The sequence below is a fragment of the Somniosus microcephalus genome, unplaced genomic scaffold (genome assembly GCF_052327205.1).
Source record: "Somniosus microcephalus isolate GS21.2 unplaced genomic scaffold, FLI_Smic_1.0 unresolved_chr4, whole genome shotgun sequence".
NCBI lineage: Eukaryota > Metazoa > Chordata > Chondrichthyes > Squaliformes > Somniosidae > Somniosus > Somniosus microcephalus.
This window is the reverse complement of record NW_028225182.1, coordinates 11,371,963-11,393,797: the sequence shown is the minus strand read 5'-3', so window position 1 is coordinate 11,393,797 and position 21,835 is coordinate 11,371,963. Positions and strand designations below refer to the sequence as shown.

At 47.1% G+C, this 21,835-nt stretch overlaps 2 non-coding genes across 2 annotated transcripts; both read right to left on the bottom strand.

The window, feature by feature from the left end:
• Positions 1-2,325: 2,325 nt before the first annotated feature.
• trnaq-uug (transfer RNA glutamine (anticodon UUG)) lies at positions 2,326-2,397 on the bottom strand. Its single transcript has one exon. It is a non-coding gene; the product is annotated as a tRNA-Gln (tRNA).
• A 2,627-nt stretch (positions 2,398-5,024) lies between these two features.
• Positions 5,025-5,096, bottom strand: trnaq-uug (transfer RNA glutamine (anticodon UUG)). Its single transcript has one exon. It is a non-coding gene; the product is annotated as a tRNA-Gln (tRNA).
• Positions 5,097-21,835: the final 16,739 nt, after the last annotated feature.

Below are 21,835 nucleotides of genomic sequence, written 5' to 3'. Positions count from 1 at the left end.
GTGCAATGCCTACGTTTCAAGAAGCACTGCTTTCAATTTCAGCAAGTATGCCAGCCGAATGCAGCTTGGAAAGGAAATGTTGAGCATTCTGCTATACTGTCAAACGAAGCACTGGACAACACACATCTTTCTCCTCCTCTTATTTGGAACTGGGAATGAGAGGTTGAGCCTATCATCTGATGTCCAGAACAATAAATCAACCGTCATTGATTCAGGCAGCAAACGGCCCTGTAACCGTCGTTGGTATGCAGATACCAAGCTTGTATGTCCCAAATTTCAGCAGCTGGGACAACAAGAATTCAGGTTCCACCGCGATTTCAACTCGGATCGCTGGATTCAGAGCCCAGAGTGCTTACCATTACACCATGGAACCTTCGCTGAACAGTCCCTAGATTCTTTTCTCAAAATCAACAACATTACCATCTCCACCATTATACTGTGTCTCGGCCTGGTCTCATCCTTAACGTCAGCTTGCCCCTCTGCTAAGCTTCGGTTCTGAGCAAATCACACAGCTGCCTTGATGGCTATCGGTTCACAAATCTCTGTTTCTTTTTCACACTGCTCATAGCATCTTGTATTGCAGTCCTGCCAGGTAAATTGTGAATAATCTTTGCAAGGCACTGCTGCACGATAGATAAGGAATTGTTAACTTTTTTCGAGAATACGAAGTGCAATGTCTACATTTCAAGAAGCACTGCTTTCAATTTCAACAAGTATGCCAGCCGAATGCAGCTTGCAAAGAAAATGTTGAGCAATCTGCTGTGCAGTGAAATGAAGCACTGGACAATACACATCTTTCTCCCCCGCTTATTTGGAACTGGGAATGAGAGATTGAGCCTATCATCTGATGTCCAGAACAATAAATCAACCGTCATCAATTCAGGCAGCAAACGGTCCCGTAACCGTGGTTGGTATGCAGATGCCAATCTTGTATGTCCCAAATTTCCAGCAGCTGGGACAACAATGATTCAGGTTCCACCGAGATTTGAATTTGGATCACTGGATTCAGAGTCCAGAGTGCTTACCATTACACCATGGAACCTTTGCTGAACAGTTTCTTAGATTCTTTTCTCAAAATCAACAACATTACCGTCTCCACCATTATACTTTGTCTCGGCCAGGTCTCATCCTTAACTTCAGCTTGCCCGCTTGCCCCTCTGCTAAGCTTCGGTTCTGAGCAAATCACACAGCTGCCTTGATGGCTATCGGTTCACAAATCTAAGCTTATTTTTCACACTGCTCATGGCAGATTGCATTGCAGTCCTGCCAGGTAAAATGAGTATAATCTTTGCAAGGCACAGCTGCACGAAAGATAAGCAATTGTTAACTTTTTTCGAGAATACGAAGTGCAATGCCAACGTTTCAAGAAGCACTGCTTTCAATTTAAGCAAGTATGCCAGCCGAATGCAGCTTGCAAAGAAAATGTTGAGCATTCTGCTGTGCAGTCAAACGAAGCACTGGACAACACACATCTTTCTCCCCCTCTTATTTGGAACTGGGAATAAGAGATTGAGCCTATCATCTGCTGTCGAGAACAATAAATCAACCGTCATTGATCCAGGCAGCAAACGGTCCCAAAACCGTGGTTGTTATGAAGATGCCAAGCTTGCATGTCCCAAATTTCCAGCAGCTGGGACAACAAGAATTCAGGTTCCACCGAGATTTGAACACGGATCGCTGGATTCAGAGCCCAGAGTGCTTACCATTACACCACGTAACCTTCGCTGAATGGTCTTTAGATTCTTTTCTCAAAATCAACAACATTACCATCTCCACCATTATACTTTGTCTCGGCCTGGTCTCATCCTTAACGTCAGCTTGCCCACTTGCCCCTCTGCTAAGCTTCGGTTCTGAGCAAATCACACAGCTGCCTTGATGGCTATCGGTTCACAAATCTCAGCTTCTTTTTCACACTGCTCATGGCAGATTGCATTGCAGTCCTGCCAGGTAAAATGAGTGTAATCTTTGCAAGGCACAGCTGCACGAAAGATAAGCAATTGTTAACTTTTTTCGAGAATACGAAGTGCAATGCCTACGTTTAAAGAAGCACTGCTTTCAATTTCAGCAAGTATGCCAGCCGAATGCAGCTTGCAAAGAAAATGTTGAGCATTCTGCTGTGCAGTCAAACGAAGCACTGGACAACACACATCTTTCTCCCCATCTTATTTGGAACTGGGAATGAAAGGTTGAGCCTATCATCTGATGTCGAGAACAATAAACCAACCGTCATTGGTTCAGGCAGCAAACGGTCCCGCAACCGTGGTTGTTATGAAGATGCCAAGCTTGTATGTCCCAAATTTCCAGCAGTTGGGACAACAGGAATTCAGGTTCCACCGAAATTTGAACTCGGATCGCTGGATTCAAAGTCCAGAGTGCTCACCATTACACCATGGAACCTTTCCTGATACATTTATTTGAATCTTTTCTTAAAATCAACAACATTACCATCTCCACCATTATACTTCGTCTCGGCCAGGTCTCATCCTTAACTTTAGCTTGCCCACTTGCCCCTCTGCTAAGCCTCGGCTCTGAGTAAATCACACAGCTGCCTTGATGGCTATCGGTTCACAAATCTCTGTTTCTTTTTCACACTGCTCATAGCATCTTGTATTGCAGTCCTGCCAGGTAAAATGTGAATAATCTTTGCAAGGCACTGCTGCACGATAGATAAGCAATTGTTAACTTTTTTCGAGAATACGAAGTGCAATGTCTACATTTCAAGAAGCACTGCTTTCAATTTCAACAATATGCCAGCCGTATGCAGCTTGCAAAGAAAATGTTGAGCAACCTGCTGTGCAGTGAAATGAAGCACTGGACAATACACATCTTTCTCCCCGGCTTATTTGGAACTGGGAATGAGAGGTTGAGCCTGTCATCTGATGTCCAGAACAATAAATCAACCGTCATCGATTCAGGCAGCAAACGGTCCTGTAACCGTGGTTGGTATGCAGATGCTAATCTTGTATGTCCCAAATTTCCAGCAGCTGGGACAACAATAATTCAGGTTCCACCGAGATTTGAACTCGAATCGCTGGATTCAGAGCCCAGAGTGCTTACCATTACACCATGGAACCTTTGCTGAACAGTTCCTTAGATTCTTTTCTCAAAATCAACAACATTACCGTCTCCACCATTATACTTTGTCTCGGCCAGGTCTCATCCTTAACTTCAGCTTGCCCACTTGCCCCTCTGCTCAGCTTCGGTTCTGAGCAAATCACACAGCTGCCTTGATGGCTATCGGTTCACAAATCTAAGCTTATTTTTCACACTGCTCATGGCAGATTGCATTGCAGTCCTGCCAGGTAAAATGAGTATAATCTTTGCAAGGCACAGCTGCACGAAAGATAAGCAATTGTTAACTTTTTTCGAGAAAACAAAGTGCAATGCCTTCGTTTCAAGAAGCACTGCTTTCAATTTAAGCAAGTATGCCAGCCGAATGCAGCTTGCAAAGAAAATGTTGAGCATTCTGCTGTGCAGTCAAACGAAGCACTGGACAACACACATCTTTCTCCCCCTCTTATTTGGAACTGGGAATAAGAGATTGAGCCGATCATCTGCTGTCGAGAACAATAAATCAACCGTCATTGATCCAGGCAGCAAACGGTCCCAAAACCGTGGTTGTTGTGAAGATGCCAAGCTTGCATGTCCCAAATTTCCAGCAGCTGGGACAACAAGAATGCAGGTTCCACCGAGATTTGAACTCGGATCGCTGGATTCAGAGCCCAGAGTGCTTACCATTGCACCACGTAACCTTCACTGAACGGTCCTTCGATTCTTCTCTCAAAATCAACAACATTACCATCTCCACCATTATACTTTGTCTCGGCCTGGTCTCATCCTTAACGTCAGCTTGCCCACTTGCCCCTCTGCTTAGCTTCGGTTCTGAGCAAATCACACAGCTGCCTTGATGGCAATCGGTTCACAAATCTCAGCTTCTTTTTCACACTGCTCATGGCAGATTGCATTGCAGTCCTGCCAGGTAAAATGAGTGCAATCTTTGCAAGGCACAGCTGCACGAAAGATAAGCAATTGTTAACTTTTTTCGAGAATACGAAGTGCAATGCCTACGTTTAAAGAAGCACTGCTTTCAATTTCAGCAAGTATGCCAGCCGAATGCAGCTTGCAAAGAAAATGTTGAGCATTCTGCTGTGCAGTCAAACGAAGCACTGGACAACACACATCTTTTTCCCCCTCTTATTTGGAACTGGGAATGAGAGGTTGAGCCTATCATCTGATGTCGAGAACAATAAATCAACCGTCATTGATCCAGGCAGCAAACGGTCCCGTAACCTTGGTTGGTATGCAGATACCAAGCTTGTATGTCCCAAATTTCAGCAGCTGGGACAACAATAATTCAGGTTCCACCGCGATTTCAACTCGGATCGCTGGATTCAGAGCCCAGAGTGCTTACCATTACACCATGGAACCTTCGCTGAACAGTCCCTAGATTCTTTTCTCAAAATCAACAACATTACCATCTCCACCATTATACTTTGTCTCGGCCTGGTCTCATCCTTAACGTCAGCTTGCCCCTCTGCTAAGCTTCGGTTCTGAGCAAATCACACAGCTGCCTTGATGGCTATCGGTTCACAAATCTCAGCTTCTTTTTCACACTGCTCATGGCAGATTGCATTGCAGTCCTGCCACGTAAAATGAGTATAATCTTTGCAAGGCACAGCTGCACGAAAGATAAGCAATTGTTAACTTTTTTCAAAGAATACGAAGTGCAATGCCTACGTTTCAAGAAGCACTGCTTTCAATTTCAGCAAGTATGCCAGCCGAATGCAGCTTGCAAAGAAAATGTTGAGCAATCTGCTGTGCAGTCAAACGAAGCACTGGACAACGCACATCTTTCTCCCCCTCTTATTTGGAACTGGGAATAAGAGGTTGAGCCTATCATCTGATGTCGAGAACAATAAACGAACCGTCATTGGTCCAGGCAGCAAATGGTCCCGCAAACCGTGGTTGTTATGAAGATGCCAAGCTTGCATGTCCCAAATTTCCAGCAGCTGGGACAAGAATTCAGGTTCCACCGAGATTTGAACTCGGATCGCTGGATTCAAAGTCCAGAGTGCTCACCATTACACCATGGAACCTTTGCTGATAAATTTATTTGAATCTTTTCTTAAAATCAACAACATTACCGTCTCCACCATTATACTTTGTCTCGGCCAGGTCTCATCCTTAACTTCAGCTTGCCCACTTGCCCCTCTGCGAAGCCTCGGTTCTGAGTAAATCACACAGCTGCCTTGATGGCTATCGGTTCACAAATCTCTGTTTCTTTTTCACACTGCTCATAGCATCTTGTATTGCAGTCCTGCCAGGTAAAATGTGAATAATCTTTGCAAGGCACTGCTGCACGATAGATAAGGAATTGTTAACTTTTTTCGAGAATACGAAGTGCAATGTCTACATTTCAAGAAGCACTGCTTTCAATTTCAACAAGTATGCCAGCCGAATGCAGCTTGCAAAGAAAATGTTGAGCAATCTGCTGTGCAGTGAAATGAAGCACTGGACAATACACATCTTTCTCCCCCGCTTATTTGGAACTGGGAATGAGAGATTGAGCCTATCATCTGATATCCAGAACAATAAATCAACCGTCATCAATTCAGGCAGCAAACGGTCCCGTAACCGTGGTTGGTATGCAGATGCCAATCTTGTATGTCCCAAATTTCCAGCAGCTGGGACAACAATGATTCAGGTTCCACCGAGATTTGAATTTGGATCACTGGATTCAGAGTCCAGAGTGCTTACCATTACACCATGGAACCTTTGCTGAACAGTTTCTTAGATTCTTTTCTCAAAATCAACAACATTACCGTCTCCACCATTATACTTTGTCTCGGCCAGGTCTCATCCTTAACTTCAGCTTGCCCACTTGCCCCTCTGCTAAGCTTCGGTTCTGAGCAAATCACACAGCTGCCTTGATGGCTATCGGTTCACAAATCTAAGCTTATTTTTCACACTGCTCATGGCACATTGCATTGCAGTCCTGCCAGGTAAAATGAGTATAATCTTTGCAAGGCACAGCTGCACGAAAGATAAGCAATTGTTAACTTTTTTCGAGAATACGAAGTGCAATGCCAACGTTTCAAGAAGCACTGCTTTCAATTTAAGCAAGTATGCCAGCCGAATGCAGCTTGCAAAGAAAATGTTGAGCATTCTGCTGTGCAGTCAAACGAAGCACTGGACAACACACATCTTTCTCCCCCTCTTATTTGGAACTGGGAATAAGAGATTGAGCCTATCATCTGATGTCGAGAACAATAAATCAACCGTCATTGATTCAGGCAGCAAACGGTCCCGTAACCGTGGTTGGTATGCGGATGCCAAGCTTGTATGTCCCAAATTTCCAGCAGCTGGGACAACAAGAATTCAGGTTCCACCAAGATTTGAACTTGGATCGCTGGACTCAAAGTCCAGAGTGGTCACCATTACATCATGCAACCGTCGCTGAAGAATTCATTAGAATCTTTTCTTAAAATCAACAACATTACCGTCTCCACCATTATACTTTGTCTTGGTCTGGTCTCATCCTTAACTTCAGCTTGCCCACTTGCCCCTCTGCTAAGCCTCGGTTCTGTGCAAATCACGCAGCTGCCTTGATGGCTATCGGTTCACAAATCTCAGCTTCTTTTTCACACTGCTCATGGCAGCTTGCATTGCAGCACTGCCAGGTAAAATGTGTATAATCTTTGCAAGGCACTGCTGCACGAAAGATAAGCAATTGTTAACTTTTTTCGAGAATACGAAGTGCAATGCCTACGTTTCAAGAAGCACTGCTTTCAATTTCAACAAGTATGCCAGCCGAATGCAGCTTGCAAAGAAAATGTTGAGCAATCTGCTGTGCAGTCAAACGAAGCTCCTGATTCTTATGTAACTTATGTAACAAGTTACGGAGTTGGGGATAATTGGTGTAGGGCTTCCAGACATCATTGGGTCCCCATTTTAAAGTCCCCACATTGTGGTTTACAACAAAGCTTAGAGTAATATGCCAGGCAGCTACAGTGGGTTGAACCAGAGAATGGTGGACAATGAGAAGCTGGGGCAGGTAAATCTGGACGGCTGCAGTGCCACCAACTGGTGACATAGAGAGTTGCCTTTATCATTATTATTATTGACAGAGCAATTCATTACAGAAAAGTTGGCACAGAAGTGTGACAAAATAGGGACAGGAGGTTTTGTAATAAGGAACTGGCGCAGATGAAATGTTTTTGTTACATTTTATTGAACCGATACATATATGGAATGAGTGATACAGTAATTTGATACATTTGAACATATATAAAATGCACGCGGGGATATTGAGAGTATTTGGATATAATTATTCTTGCATATTATGGACATTGTGCCCGGGTACGAGAACTAATTCAAGCAGGTTATCGTTCCCCAACATGTAAAGGAAATCAAATGTAATTAGTCCTGCCTCTCGTCAGAAGTCAATTCAAAGTGGATTTGTGTCATATATATGTGTGTATATATAAATCAATTTAATATTTACTTAATAGTTGTTTCAAGACCAGCAAAACACAGAACACTGGGCATAACGGCATGAGATCATGGGGCAACCGTAACTTACAGGATATAATAGTTAATCCATCCTAGGATCACAGCCATCTAACAACTCTGCCCAGAACTGAATACAATACTCCAACTGAGGCCTAAACAGGGCTTTGTATAGCTGCAGCATAACTTCTGCCCCGTTGTATTCTAGCTTTCTAGATATTAAGGCCAGCATTCCATTTGCCTTTTTGATTATTTTCCATACCTGTTCATGAGATTTTATTGATCTATATACATGGAACCTCGAGTCTCTTTGGACAGCAAAGGGGTGCAAAAGCACTGTAGAAAGGGAATGCAAGAATAAACCTGTGAAAAGTTTTTACTGGTATAGTATGATAAAGAGGGAGGCGAAGGAGAATGTGGGCCCCTTAAAGACAGAGTCCTTTCTACAAAACTTCCTATCACTTTTTTGTCACACTTCTGTGCCAACTTTTCTGCAATAAATTGCTCTGTCCATAAGAATAATGGCAACTCTCTATGTCACCACTTGGTGCCGCTGCAGCAGCACAGATTTACCAGCCCAGCTTCTCAGTGTGCACTCGTCTCTGGTTCAACCCACTGTAGCTACCTTGCATATTACTCTAAGCTTTGTTGCAAACCACAATGTGGGGACTTTAAAATGGAGAACCAATGAAGTCTGGAAGCCCTACTCCAATTAACCCCAACTCCCTAACCCTGTCATGTAAGAAACATAAGAATCAGGAGCAGGATTAGGCCTTTCAGCCCCTCAAGCCTGCTCCGCCATTCAATTAGATCATGGCTGATCTTCGACCTCAACTACACTTTCCCACCCGATCCCCATATTTCCTGATTCCCTCAGGGCCCAAAAGCACTGACAATTGCAGGGATGAGAGACTTACTCCTCACTTTTATATTCCAAACCCCTTGCAATAAAGGCCAAAATGCATCCACCTTCCTAATTTTTTGGTGTACCTTCATATTGTAGGCAGGCATTCTTTACCTGCTTTATGGCAATTTACCTTCCTTTACCTGGTTTACGGTACTTTACCTGGTCAGACAGCCTTTTTGCCACTGCACTTTGACCAGCTCCAAACAGCGGTCTCGAATCGCTATAGCCCTCCTTCGAGTTCTGACGGGAGGAACTTATAATTAATGATATATTAAAACGGACAAATGGTCTGGATGCAAGAAAGTCAAACTTTATTAAAACTAAGAAACTACACCACACGATCTTGTAATCACGCTAAAATTGCTTAAAGAGGGGAGGAAAAAAACGGACACAACGAGGGAAATCGACTAAAATACAATTCTAATGAAATCTCCACTTTACTCCCACCCCTAAGCCTATCCTAAGTTGCCTTGTGGAAGACCAGAAAAATATATGCTCACCACTGCAGTGCCAGCTGCGTGTCCCACGAGATCTTCACTGTCCTGAAGTAAAGAAACACCCCAGTGTTTTAAAAGCAAACTGCTGGTGTTACTTCTTCAGACAGACTGCCACACTGTAGAGAGCACATGGAGGCAAGCCAGAGAGAGAGAGATGCCTCTGAGAAGCTATCTCTTACACCCCGTTTTGGGGCCGAAATGTTCCCGCCCAGATCCGGAAGTTTCTGGGCTAAAGCAAAAGGGATCCAACTGTCCCCATTGTCCAGAAATGGGTGCTTCAAACCCATTCATTTTAAACTGTTCCCTTCCTCAGTTTAAGTGTTTCTTTTCAAATGTCTGTGCTGAGCCTTCGAACCATCTCCATTCACCCTGATGGGTTTTGAATGGAGTTGTATTACTATGTAAACAGAAACCCATTATCTTGTGGTCACTGCAACCGCAGTCAATTGGTTTAATCCCTTGTGCAAATAGCCTTTTGCAGTTTCTGTAAACAAACATCGATTGTCTCTGCAGGGAGGGAACCTGCCCTTCTGATTGACAGAATTTGACTGCCGTTGCTTCACAGACACAGAAAGCTGCTTCCAGGCCCTTTGTCCTTGGCCACGCAGTCTGACGGCCATTTTATCCCATGGCAATTTACCAAACTCAAGAGTACCTTTTTTTAATAAAAATGTGCTGTCTTAAGGTGTGCGATTTTTTTACAAAGTTCTTTGATTCCGGTGTTGTCCAAGTGCTGCCTAGCTTTACGCAGATTTCTTGCGGTTCTGGGTATGTTATAAAAAAAATCCAACCCAGAGACAATTTAAATCACGCAAACTCTTCGTCCACGATGTGGGTTAATATTTCCCGATCTTCGGGGGCTGAGGGGATTTTGCAAACCCCTACATTCGCACCTTGGATACTTCCAACTTGCTTGTCGTATCCTCTTGAAGAAGTGAGCAAAGATTTCTGACATCCGACAAACAACCATCCCCTGTATTTACCTATAGCTACCTATCACTGATTCCCCGACCTGTCTATTCCCCTCAAATCCCAGAAAACCGTGGTACGGTAGGCATCTACAGATACATCAATTACAAAATGTTACAATAAGGGTCTCATACCCCTGCACCACTTGTTACATTATAACATATTACAAAATGTTGCAATCTTGGTTATACAATGTAATCAGAATGATTTCAAGCACGTAGAGTGTCCTACGCCTCTGCAGCACTTGGAACTGTAAAACAAAATACAAAAATCTCCATTAAACATTTGAAACAAAATGCTGAAATAAACCCCGACCATCACGTGCTAATGAAGGGCCACGAAATTCGAGTGAGTATTGCTTCTCCCACCCAGGCAGTAAATGTTCCTTCCACCCCCCCTTTTAATGGTCTTAAACTTTTAAAACATACAGAATGGATTTTACAGAACAGTCTGCTCCGCCAGCCCCAAGCCATTCCCTTCTCCCTTTGTGGAGGCGGGGTACCCCTCATGTTTCACAGACCGAGACCGGGGAGTATGGGATCGCAACTCCCAGTCCCTCCCCCTCCCATCTTCCCTTGACTGGCTGCAGAAAATGATGGGTGCCTGTGTGGCGTCTCTCACTGGCCCCACACTCAAACTTGGATCCCAGATCCGGCCACTCACTCATCCTTCCCAGCCACAGTTACACTCCAACTTTGCCTGTGGGCCCCGGGTGAGTTCCTCCCTTCCCCGAATGCACCCATGCGACTCTTGAGTCTCCCCCTCCCCTTTACAATCTTTCCCGGGCCATCACCACCCAGTCCCCGGGGAACGCGTCCCTATCTGACAAGGCGCCTGTGCTTCCCCACCATGACTCCTCAATAGCGAGGTCTCCAGCAAGTGAAATTCGGTCAGGATAGTGCTGGGTTGCGGCTGTGCCCCACCTAGCTGGGGCCATCACTACCACGTAGGATGAATCACACACAGAATCTACAGTGCAGATAGAGGCCATTTCAGCCCATCGAGCCTGCACCGACACATATCCCACCCTATCCCCGTAACCCCACGTATTTAATCCCCTAACACTAAGGGTCAATTTATCATAGCCAGATCAACCTAACCTGCACACCTTTGGACTGTGGGAGGAAACCGGAGCACCCAAAGGAAACCCACGCAGACACAGGGAGAATGTGCAAACTCCACACAGACAGTCGCCCGAGACCAGATTTGAACCCGGGTCCCTAGCGCTGTGAGGCAACAGTGCTAACCACTATGCCACCGTGCCCCCCTTGAGTAGGGAGGTTCCTCCGAACTCTGTCCGGTTTCTCCCGAAGGTCACTGTGGTGTCTCCTTCTGGATTTGTCCAATGGCGAGGTGATCACCAGCATTCTGTATAACCATATCTTCATTCGATGCCCAGCTCGGGCTGGGCGAACAGGTCTGCTCCTTTGTCCACTCTCCTGCAAAAGAACTTAAAAGGACATGCAGCCAAGTCTCTCACTGACCTGCTGCCTTAGGTGGAGACATGGTCGGGTCCCTTGACCTCGGACCAAAATACAAATATTTAGCACACTTACAAGCTTAAACTTTAAACTACTAGTTACATTCTAAACTTAAAATTTAAACACCTTAAAAGCAAGCTATAAACACTGGTAACTTAACACAAAGCTATAATACAAATGCCGCCCATCTCCGGACGGCCAGGCTAATCTCTGGTGTCACGGTCGCAGATTACTGCTGCCTGCAGTGAAGCTGGACTGCGTCCTGCTTCCGGTCCCTGGCAGCTTATGGCTGCTAGTTGGGGACCTCTGTGATCTGTTTCCTCCCGGCTCGGTAGATTGCTCTTTGTGACAGGTACCCTGGTGACCATCTTATATTAGGCTTGTGGACCCGCTGAAACTTTCTGAGGGTCGTCTCTGCGGGGAAACTTTGGCTGACAGACCCTGAGCCTGGGTCACAGCCCTAGCTGGCTAGGAACTTTCTCCCCCTGATGCAAACAGACCGCACTGTTTAATATACCTGGCAGCCTGCCAGTAATCTGGGTTTGTCTCCTTTTCCCTACCCACTCCTGTACTGGGGGCAGGCATCCCCTCACCACCCGCTGCTGGTGACTGAAAATCTTCCTCTCCAGGTCCAAAACCTGGTACCGGCTCCTTCCATATGTCCCCCACAAGAGGAATTTCAATCCTTTCCTCCCCAGAGTCCCACACCATAAGGGGAACCACTCTAGAAGCGGGCTGGGAAGTTTGTCCCTTGAAACAGGCAACTGCGCCTGCGCGAACCTCCTCCCCTGAGTCCCCCGGCAGAGGCTGTGAAATCTCTGTATTCAAACAGGCGACAGCGCCTGCGCGGGAAAACTGAAGAGGAGCCGCTGGGGTCACAGGCTGGGGAACTGCACCTGTGCGAACCTGGTGTTGGGAAACCTCTCCCCGTGTACCTCCTGTTCAAAAGACTGGGGAATTCCTGCCTCCAGACCAGCGACTACACATGTGCGGGCAGTCTCTTCTGGGAATGAACTCGCAGCACCCTGCAGATGTTTACTCTCAGCCGGCTGTTTCTCTGTTTCTGAACTAGATAACTGGTTCAAATTTAAACTTTGGCCAAAACTTAGGTCCCACTGGGGCGGGGAAGTGTCCCTGTTGGTGGGCCGGACAACTTTTCCCTTGGAACAAGCCACAGTGCCAGTCTTTACAGCCTGTGAACTTGAACTTGTTACAATTTACATTGGTTGGCGTGGAACTACTTTGTGCACCGGGGTAGTTTTACTGCATTGACCATGGGGCTGTCCCTATCAACTATAATAGTATAGTCCCATGTAGAGTGGCTCCAAACTTCCCACCTGGGCATTGTATCTTACCATCACTAGGTCTCCTATCTCCCACTGGTGGCTCCTGCTAGGCTCCAGCAGCAGCCAGTTATTCCAATGCTGCTTCCTCATGCTGTCTGCTGCCTGCAGAAAAAATTCCCTTTTCCCATCTATCGCTCCTAGGGCTGCTGCGGTCTGCAGGTCTCCCATTAACTTAACAAATGCTGCCTGGCATCCCTCAACCCATGACCACTCCACTCCCTTGTGTAGGAGACGGAGCAGAGGGGCCGTTGTGGCTGCATAGTCCTCTATAAATTCCCTGCAGTACCCCGTCAATCCCAGGAACGACCTCAGCCCTCTTACTGATTTGGGAATCGGTAACTCCTGGACCGCTTCCCTCCTTGCCTTATCTATCGCCCTCTCTCCTGTGCGGACAGTCAGACCCAGGAATTAAACTTCTTGCTGACCCATCTGCGCCTTCTTCGGGTTGACTTTAAACCACTTTCTCTGCAGCAGCTCAGCCAGCAGTGGGCCATGCTCCCCGACCGAGTCGGTAAATAAGAGCAGATCATCCACATACTGCAGTAATTGAGTGGTTTGACTGAACTCCTTTAAACTATCCTTCATGCATTGGTGGAAGATGCCGGGGCTGTTGTAGAAACTCTGTGGCAGACAGGTCCAGGTATACTGCTGTCCCTTAAAGGTGAAGGCAAACTTATATTGGTCCTCCCATTTTAAAGGGATGGACCAGAACCCATTCGAAATTTCCAGCACCGTGAATGTGTTCGCGGATTCTGGAATACTGCTAATAATATTAGTCACTGCTTCTACTGTGGGGGCACACACGGGGATATTGCTGTTAAGCACCCGATAGTCCACCGTGGCTCTCCTTGAATTGTCCGGTTTCCTAACCGGCCAAAGTGGAGAATTAACATGAGTGGCTATGGGCCTCAACACTCCCTGTTTAACTAAGGAGGTGATGGCTGCCTCCATGTCGGGTTCTGCCTCCTTGGGGAAATTGTACTGCTTCTGTGGTCGGGTCATGGGTTCCCCATTTATTTTAAACTCAAACCCTGTGATCCTTCCGCAGGCGTGTTTATGGGTGGCAAAGGCTGTGAGGTTTGCCTGCACGACTGCCTGCAGTGCCTCCGGGACACCATTTACCATGAGCCTGAGGTCGTAACCTTCTTTGGGCTTCACAGTACACAAGGTCCCCTTACCCTCCTTGGCCGGGATGACCACTACACCTTCTTCCCTATCTGTGCTAGCCCCCCAAAGGCAATGGTTGCGGAGATCCACGAGGATCCCGTGGCCCACCAGGAAGTCGGCTCCTTGGATCCCGTTTCCTTCCTCCTTATTCCACTTTGCCAGGATGCACGTCCAATTAGTTAGGAGCGTGCCCAGATGGACGGAGAGGGATCTGGAGTATACCCCCGCCTGCTACTGACTGGTGAATTCCGATAGTATGTTTGGAACCCCATCAAACAGAGGTGTGGTGGTGGGATTATCCGTATGGATCACGATGCATGATGCCCCCGTATCCAATAGATAAGTCCCTGTAACCTTCTCTGTCTCCATCTGTACGAGCGGTCTCTTCCATTCATCTTACCGGAGATTACATAGACGGACAGGCTGCGCATGCTCCAGTCATTGTGGGGAGGCAAAGGTGGGCAAGGGGTTTGCAGCACCACTGATGGCTGCTACCTTTCCCTGATTGGCCCTGAGGAACGGTTTTATCGACTCCATGATGGACTCGACTGTATCGGGAGGAGTTTCTGTCTCTGCCTTCTGAGTTGGGGCTGCGGGGGTGCTGGCTTTATCGTCTCTCCAGGCTTTTTACAATCCCTGCGCCAGTGGCCATCCTCCCCGCTCCTGTAACAAGTGACCTTGTTCTTGGAGGGTCGGCTCCCCTCCTGGCGACGCTATTTCTTGAATTGAGTCCCAATTTAACCTCGTGGACCTTACCCTTTTGCTGGGGCTCCCACTATTCCTACTGTTCCTATATGCTACTGTGAGCTGCCGGATTACAGTCTCTTCGGTTGCTAGGGGGTCTCGGTGGTCAAACCAAGTATCAGCCTTTGCTTTTATCTGGGGCAGACAATTGGACACCAGGCAACAAAGCCATTGGGTCCGCTGCTGCGGGTTCAGGCGTGCCCTATTTTGTCCCCCTGTACATGCACTGTTGTAGACTGGCTACCGCCTGTCTGCAAATGTCTGTGGGGTCTCCCCTTCCTTTTGCGGTGTTTTTCCTATGCGATCGAATGGACTGCCGTCGTTCGCACCCATGGCTTCCAGTATTTCCTCCTTTAGGTCCTCAAAACCCTTCTGCCCTCTCTTAGCCTCATCTGAAAGGGTCTGATAGAGCTTAGTATCTACAGAGAAAAGGAACATTTTGGCTTTCTCTTCATCATCACAGCCATTAACACAGGCTGCCTGTTCTATCCCTTGCAAGTGCACTGAGGGGTCTCTCTTTTTGGAGAGCAGGGGAATATGTTTCACCAGGCCTCTGAGCTGTGGGGTATCATAGGGCACCAGATAGATATGCTGAGCAGTCCCTGGGTCTTTATCGTTCACGGGCGGCCCGTACCTCCGTTGTGGGAGGGGGTACACTGGTTCTGATCCCCGCCTGCCTAGCGGGACCTGCTGGCGTTCTGCTACCACCCCATTGTCCACCCCTTCTTGCTGCCAGAGCTCCTCAAAACTCGGTGCCGTGGGCTGCTGTCTTGGGATCTCTAATTCCCTAGCAAGCTCTGTTCTGGGTGATGCCTGTGGGGCGGTTTTATTTGGGCTGCTGGTACTGTCCGATGGACTTCCCTTCGGACTTATGAGGCATTCCATCCCTTCAGTCCTTAATAACTCCATACCCAAACTCTCAATCATTCTGTTACATGGGGTATGATCTGCTCCACTAAACCTTTGGTCGCAGGCCAGCTTATAAGCTGCCTTTACCTCCTTAACCTTTTCCTCCTGCTCTGTTACTTCTGAGGTGAGGTGGGTATTCTCTTCCCGCAGTCTCATCTCGTTCCTCCTTGCTTCTGTAATTTGGCACTTTAGGAACTCTATCTTGTGCCTCACGTGGCTTTTGCCATCACTAGTTTCTTGGGTGAGGTGTGCGTTTTCCTCCTGTAGCTACATCTCACTGTCCCTAGCCACTGTGGCTTCCTGCACAAGGCGCTCTATCTCAGCCTGGCATTTCATGACCTCTAGTGTAAGGCGTGCATTTTCTTCCCGCACCCTCATCCCACTATCTCTGGCCTTATTCACCTCTCTTATGAGGCATTCTACCTCCGCCTGGCATTTTTCAAACTCTGACTCCCGATTCTTGGCCTCTTTAACCTCCTCCCGCACCCTCATCTCACCCTTCTTAACCCAGCCACCTATACCATAAACGGTGAGCTTACACACTGCCGCTAACTTCTGCAGGGCTACCCACAGACTAAAAGCAAGAAAAGCAAGAGCTGGTGCTTTCTCCAGGTCCAGACCACTTATCATATCAAAAACTGCCTCCAGTCCTGCCACGGTCGCAAATTTGAAGGGGGCATTCTTTACCTGGTTTACGGTAATTTACCTTCCTTTACCTGGTTTACGGTAATTTACCTGGTCAGGCAGCGTTTTTGCCACTGCACTTTTTGCACTGCACAGCGGTTTCAAATCACAAAACCCCTCCTTCCAGTTCTGACTGGAGGAACTTATAATTAATGATATATTAAAATGGACAAATGGTCTGGATGCAAGAAAGTCAAACTTTACTAAAACTAAGAAACTACAACACACGATCTTGTAATCACGGTAAAATTGCTTAAATAGGGAAGGAAAAAAACGGACACAACGAGGGAAATCGACTAAAATACAATTCTAACGAAATCCCCACTTTACTCCCACCCCTAAACCTATCATAAGTTGCCTTGTGGAAGGCCAGAAAAATATATGCTCACCACTGCAGTGCCAGCTCCATGTCCAACGAGATCTTCACTGTCCTGAAGTAAAGAAACACCGCAATGTTTTAAAAGTAAACTGCTGGTGTTCTTACTTCTTCAGACAGACTCCCACGCTGCAGAGGGCACACGGAGGCAAGCCAGAGAGAGAGAGATGCCTCTGAGAAGCAATCTCTTATACCCCAGTTTTGGTGCCGAAATGTGCCCGCCCAGATCCGGAAGTTTCTGGGCTAAAACAAAAGGGATCCAACTGTCCCCATTTTCCAGTAATGGGTGGTTCAAACCCATTCATTTTAAACTGTTCCCTTCCTCAGTTTAAGTGTTTCTTTTCAAATGTCTGTGCTGAGCCTTCGATCCATCTCCATTCAACCTGATGGGTTTTGAATGGAGTTGTATTGCTATGTAAACAGAAACCCATTATCTTGTAGTCACTGAAACCGCAGTCAATTGGTTTAATCCCTTGTGCAAATATCCTTGTAGCAGTTTCTGTAAACAAACATCGATTGTCTCTGCAGGGAGGGGAAACTCCCCTTTTGATTGACAGAATTTGACTGCCGTTGCTTCACAGACACAGAAAGCTGCTTCCATGCCCTTTGTCCTTGGCCATGCAGTTTGACAGCCATTTTATCCCTGGGCAATTTACCAAACTCAAGAGTTCCTTTTTTTAATAAAAATGTACTGTCTTAAGGTGTGCGATTTTTTTACAAAGTTCTTTGAATCCGGTGTTGTCCAAGTGCTGCCTAGCTTAACGCAGCCTTCTTGCGGTTCTGGGTATGTTTTAAAACATTGTCCAACCCAGAGACAATTTAAATCACGCAACGTCTTCGTCCACGATGTGGGTTAATATTTCCCGATCTTTGGGGGCTGAGGGGATTTTGCGAACCCCTACAATGTTACCTCTCTGTGTTTCGTGTACAAGGCAGACAAAGCCCTCTGAGCACCAACATTTAACAGTGCCTCGCCGTTTAAAAAAATGTTCTGTTTTCTGATTTTTCCTACCAAAGTGAATAACCTTACATTTCCCCACAGTATACTCCGTCTGCCACCTTATTGCACACTCACTTAACCTGTCTATATCCCTTTGCAGGTTCTTTGTGTCCTCCTCACAGGTTACTGTCCCACCTATCTTTGTATCGTCAGCAAACTTGGGCACATTACAATCGCTCCCTTCATCTAACTTACTGATATAGAGTGTTTCGCCTTAATACCACACCTAGGGGGGAAATTCAGTTGTTTGCACCTCCCGTTAGCGCCTTAAGAGGGCACTAAATGGGCGTAAAGCAACTAGTGCCCGGGCGCGGCGATGCTTGCGCCACTCGCGAAATTAACTAGACTTTTGTGGCGGCACTAAACACTACCGCCACGATCTCTTGGGCTGGCAGATCGTGACGTCAGTCAAGTGCACAATGCCCCGGTAGGGCCCGGGCCAGATATTTAGTGGCGCCCCCTGCCTTACTGCCTGCCGCTAGCAACAACAGTTTGAGGAGAGCGTTATGCAGTCAGAAAGGGACTGGGGGAGCGCTACTTAAAGGCGACCGCTTCCTGCCTTTTTTTGTTGGTGACATTTTTGCACCACGCATTCTGAGAGAGAGAGCGAGAGAGACTTCTGGAGAGATTCAATGCTGTGTGAAGGAGTTTTGGGTACAGAGCAGCACTTTGCAGGTTTATTTTAGTTTGCCCTTCCTTGCTTCGCCAGCGCTCTGAGGTATCGCATCACTCCTCAGACTTTTTGCCTTAAGACTGGTGTGAAGCACCTGATTTAGCGCTCCAATCATCTCCAGGGGCAATAAAAGCCAAGTTTGCCGTCGGAGGTGATAATTAGTGCGCCAGGCACTAAATTTTGCACATGGCCGATAATGCCGCCCCAAACGGGGTGATACTGAACTTTTCCCCCCTAGTCACAGTGCCCCGTGTGTGGCACTAATGGAGATTAACTGATAATAATAGAATGCTATTGAAAGATATAAATATAGTCAGTATCCTAAGGTACTGCACATGGCAAGGTTCCTCTTCGCTGTGTGTGCTATTTCTCTCTGTCTCCTCCTTTGCTTCTTTCTCCCTATTTCCCTTCTCTTCAATCCTCAATTCCTATGTTCGCGTCTCTTTTTCTCCTTTTCTCCCCCTACCATTTTTCTTTTTTCCTTTCGCATGGGAGCTGCTGGTTTGCATCGTGTGGTGATGCACAATAAGCAGCCGCCAATGTCCTCCGGAAGCAATTTGTGGGTAGGACTTGGCCGGAATTCCCTCCCGACCCATCCCCAAACACTCACGCCTCCCACCCCTCATTCCCATTGCATCCCCTGTACCGTTACCTTCCCACTGACACCGCCCATTATCTTCCCCTCTCAAGAACATGAGAAATAGTAGCAGGAGTCAGCCATATGGTCCCTCAAGCCAGCTCCGCCATTTAATAAGATCATGGCTGATCTTCGACCTCAACTCCACTTTCCCACCTGATCCCACCTGATCCCCATATCCCTTGATTCCCCTAGAGTCTAAGCAGCTATCGATCTCAGCCTTGAATATACTCAACGATTCAGCATTCACAGCCCTCTGGGGTAGAGAATTCCAAAGATTCACCACCCTCAATGAAGAAATATCTCCTCATCTCAGTCGCCCCCTCCTTCTGGACTCTCCAGCCAGGGGAAACAGCTTCTCAGCATCTACCCTGCCAAGCCCCTTAAGAATTTTACACGTTTCAATGAGATCACCTCTCATTCTTCCAAACCCCAGAGCGCATAGTCCCAATCTACTCAATCTCTCCTCATAGGACAGCCCTCTCACCCCAGGAATCAGTCTGCTGAACCTTCATTGCACTCCCTCTAAGGCAAGTATATCCTGCCTTAGGAAAGGAGACGAAAACTCTGCACAGTACTCCAGGTGTGGTCTCAGCAAGGCCCTCTACAATCGTAGCGACACTTTCCTCACTCGTACATTCCAACCCATTGAATGTCGTCTGCCATGTGCTTGCACATTCCACCAGCCTGTCAATGACCTCTGTGTACACAGGGAAAAATAAACATAGAAACGTAGAAGATAGGAGCAGGAGTAGGCCATTCGCCCCCTCGAGCCTACTCTGCCATTCAATGAGATCATGGCTGATCATCCAAACACAGTACCCTGTCCCTGCCCTCTCCCCATATCCCTTGATCCCTTTAGCCTTAAGAAATATATCTAACTCCTTCTTGAATATATTTAATGAATTGCCCTCAACTGCCTTCTGTGGTAGAGAATTCCATAGGTTCACCATTCTCTGGGTGAAGAAATTCCTCCTCATCTCAGTCCTAAATGGCTTACCCCTTATCGTTAGACTGTGGCCCCTGGGTCTGGACTGCCCCGCCATCGGGAACAGCCTTCCTGCATCTAGTCTGTCTAGTTCTGTTAGAATTTTATAAGTTTCAATGAGATCACCTCTCATTCTTCTGAACTCCAGCGAGTATAAGTCCAATTGAACTCATACGTCATTCCTGCCATCCCAGGTATCAGTCTGGAGAATCTTCGCTGCACTCCCTCCATGGCAAGAACATCCTTCCTCAGATAAGGCGACCAAAACTGCACACAATACTCAAGATGTGGTCTCACCAAGGCCCTGTACAACTGCAGCAAGACATCCTTGTTACTGTACTCAAACCCTCTCGATACGAAGGCCAACATACCATTTGCTTTCTTAACCGCCTGCTGCACCTGCATGCTTACCTTCAGCGACTGGTGCACAAGGACACTCAGGTCTCGTTGCACTTACCCTTCTCCCAATCTATTGCCGTTCAAATAATAATCTGCCTTCCTGTTTTTGCCAGCAAAGTGGATAACCTCAAATTTATTCACATTATACTGCATATGCCATGCATCTGCCCAATCAGCCAACCTGTCCAAATCATCCTGGAGTTTCTCGGTATCCTCCTCACAGCACACACACCCACCCAGCTTTGTGTCATCTGCAGACTTGGAGGTGTTGGTTGAAGGATAAAGATTTGTCCAGGAGAACACCCCGGTGTTCTTCCAAATACAACTGTGGGATCTTTTACATCCACCTGAGAGGGAAAACAGAGCCTCGGTTTAACATCACATCCGAAAGACGACACCTCCGACAGTGCTGCGCTCCCTCAGGACTATTTCACAGGAATTTGTGCTTCAGTCAAGTGGAGCTTGCACCTACGACTCACGCGAGCGCGCGAACAACTGAGCCGAGGCTGACACCCAACATCAACCAGAAAGCCCCCTTAAAACAGAATAACCTAAGAATTAGGAGCAGGAGTCAGCCATACGGCCCCTCGAGCCTGCTCCACCATTCAATGAGATCATAGCCGATCATCGAGCTCAACTCAACTTTCCTGCCCGATCACCATGTCCCTTGATTCCCCTACAGTCCAAAAATTATATCTATCTCAGCCTTGACTATACACAAAGACTCAGCATCCACAGCCCTCTGGGGCAGAGAATTCCAAAGATTCACCACCCTCTGAGTGAAGAAATTCCTCCTCATCTCAGTCTTAAATGGCCGACCCCGCTTCCTGAGACTATGCCTAGTTCTAGACACTCCAGCCAGGGGAAACAACCTCTCAGTGTCTACCCTGTCAATCCCCATGGAACATAGGAACAGGAGGAGGCTATTCAGCCTCTCGAGCCTGTTCCGCCATTCAATGAGATTATGGCTGATCTGTGATCTAACTCCATCTATCTGCCTTTGCCCATACTGTGGTGTATGTGCCTTTAAGAGCAATTGTGGTGTATGTGCCTTTAAGAGCCCCAGGTGTGCATAATGCCGGTAATTGCCACTTGGGCTATATAAGCCTGTGTATTGTGTATATCCTTTAGAACCCCCCCGAGATTTGCTTAGTAAATATCTATGAACCAACTCCTGTCTTCAGTGTCTTTATCGACACACGGACACTACAGTGGCGACGAAGTGGAAACGGACTTACCTGCAATTCGGCAGCACCTCAAGGACATCGGTTCCTCCAGCGTTCAGAAGACTCAAGGAAGTAATAGAAACTGTGGTTTCACCAGCTGGCCAAGCTGGTGGCAGGTACTGCGCAAATCCTTCCTGGGCGTCAGGCTGGGGCTCCAGCGGTGGGCTCTACAGCTGAGACAGGCAGCGAAATCGGAGGCAAGCAATAACGGACTGGGAGGGTGCACTCGGGAGACGGCCGGCGCGGCAAGCAGGTCAGCGTTTAGACCTCCGTCGGGAACGAGTCTCCAACAGTGAATAAACGGAAACCACAGTAAAACAGCG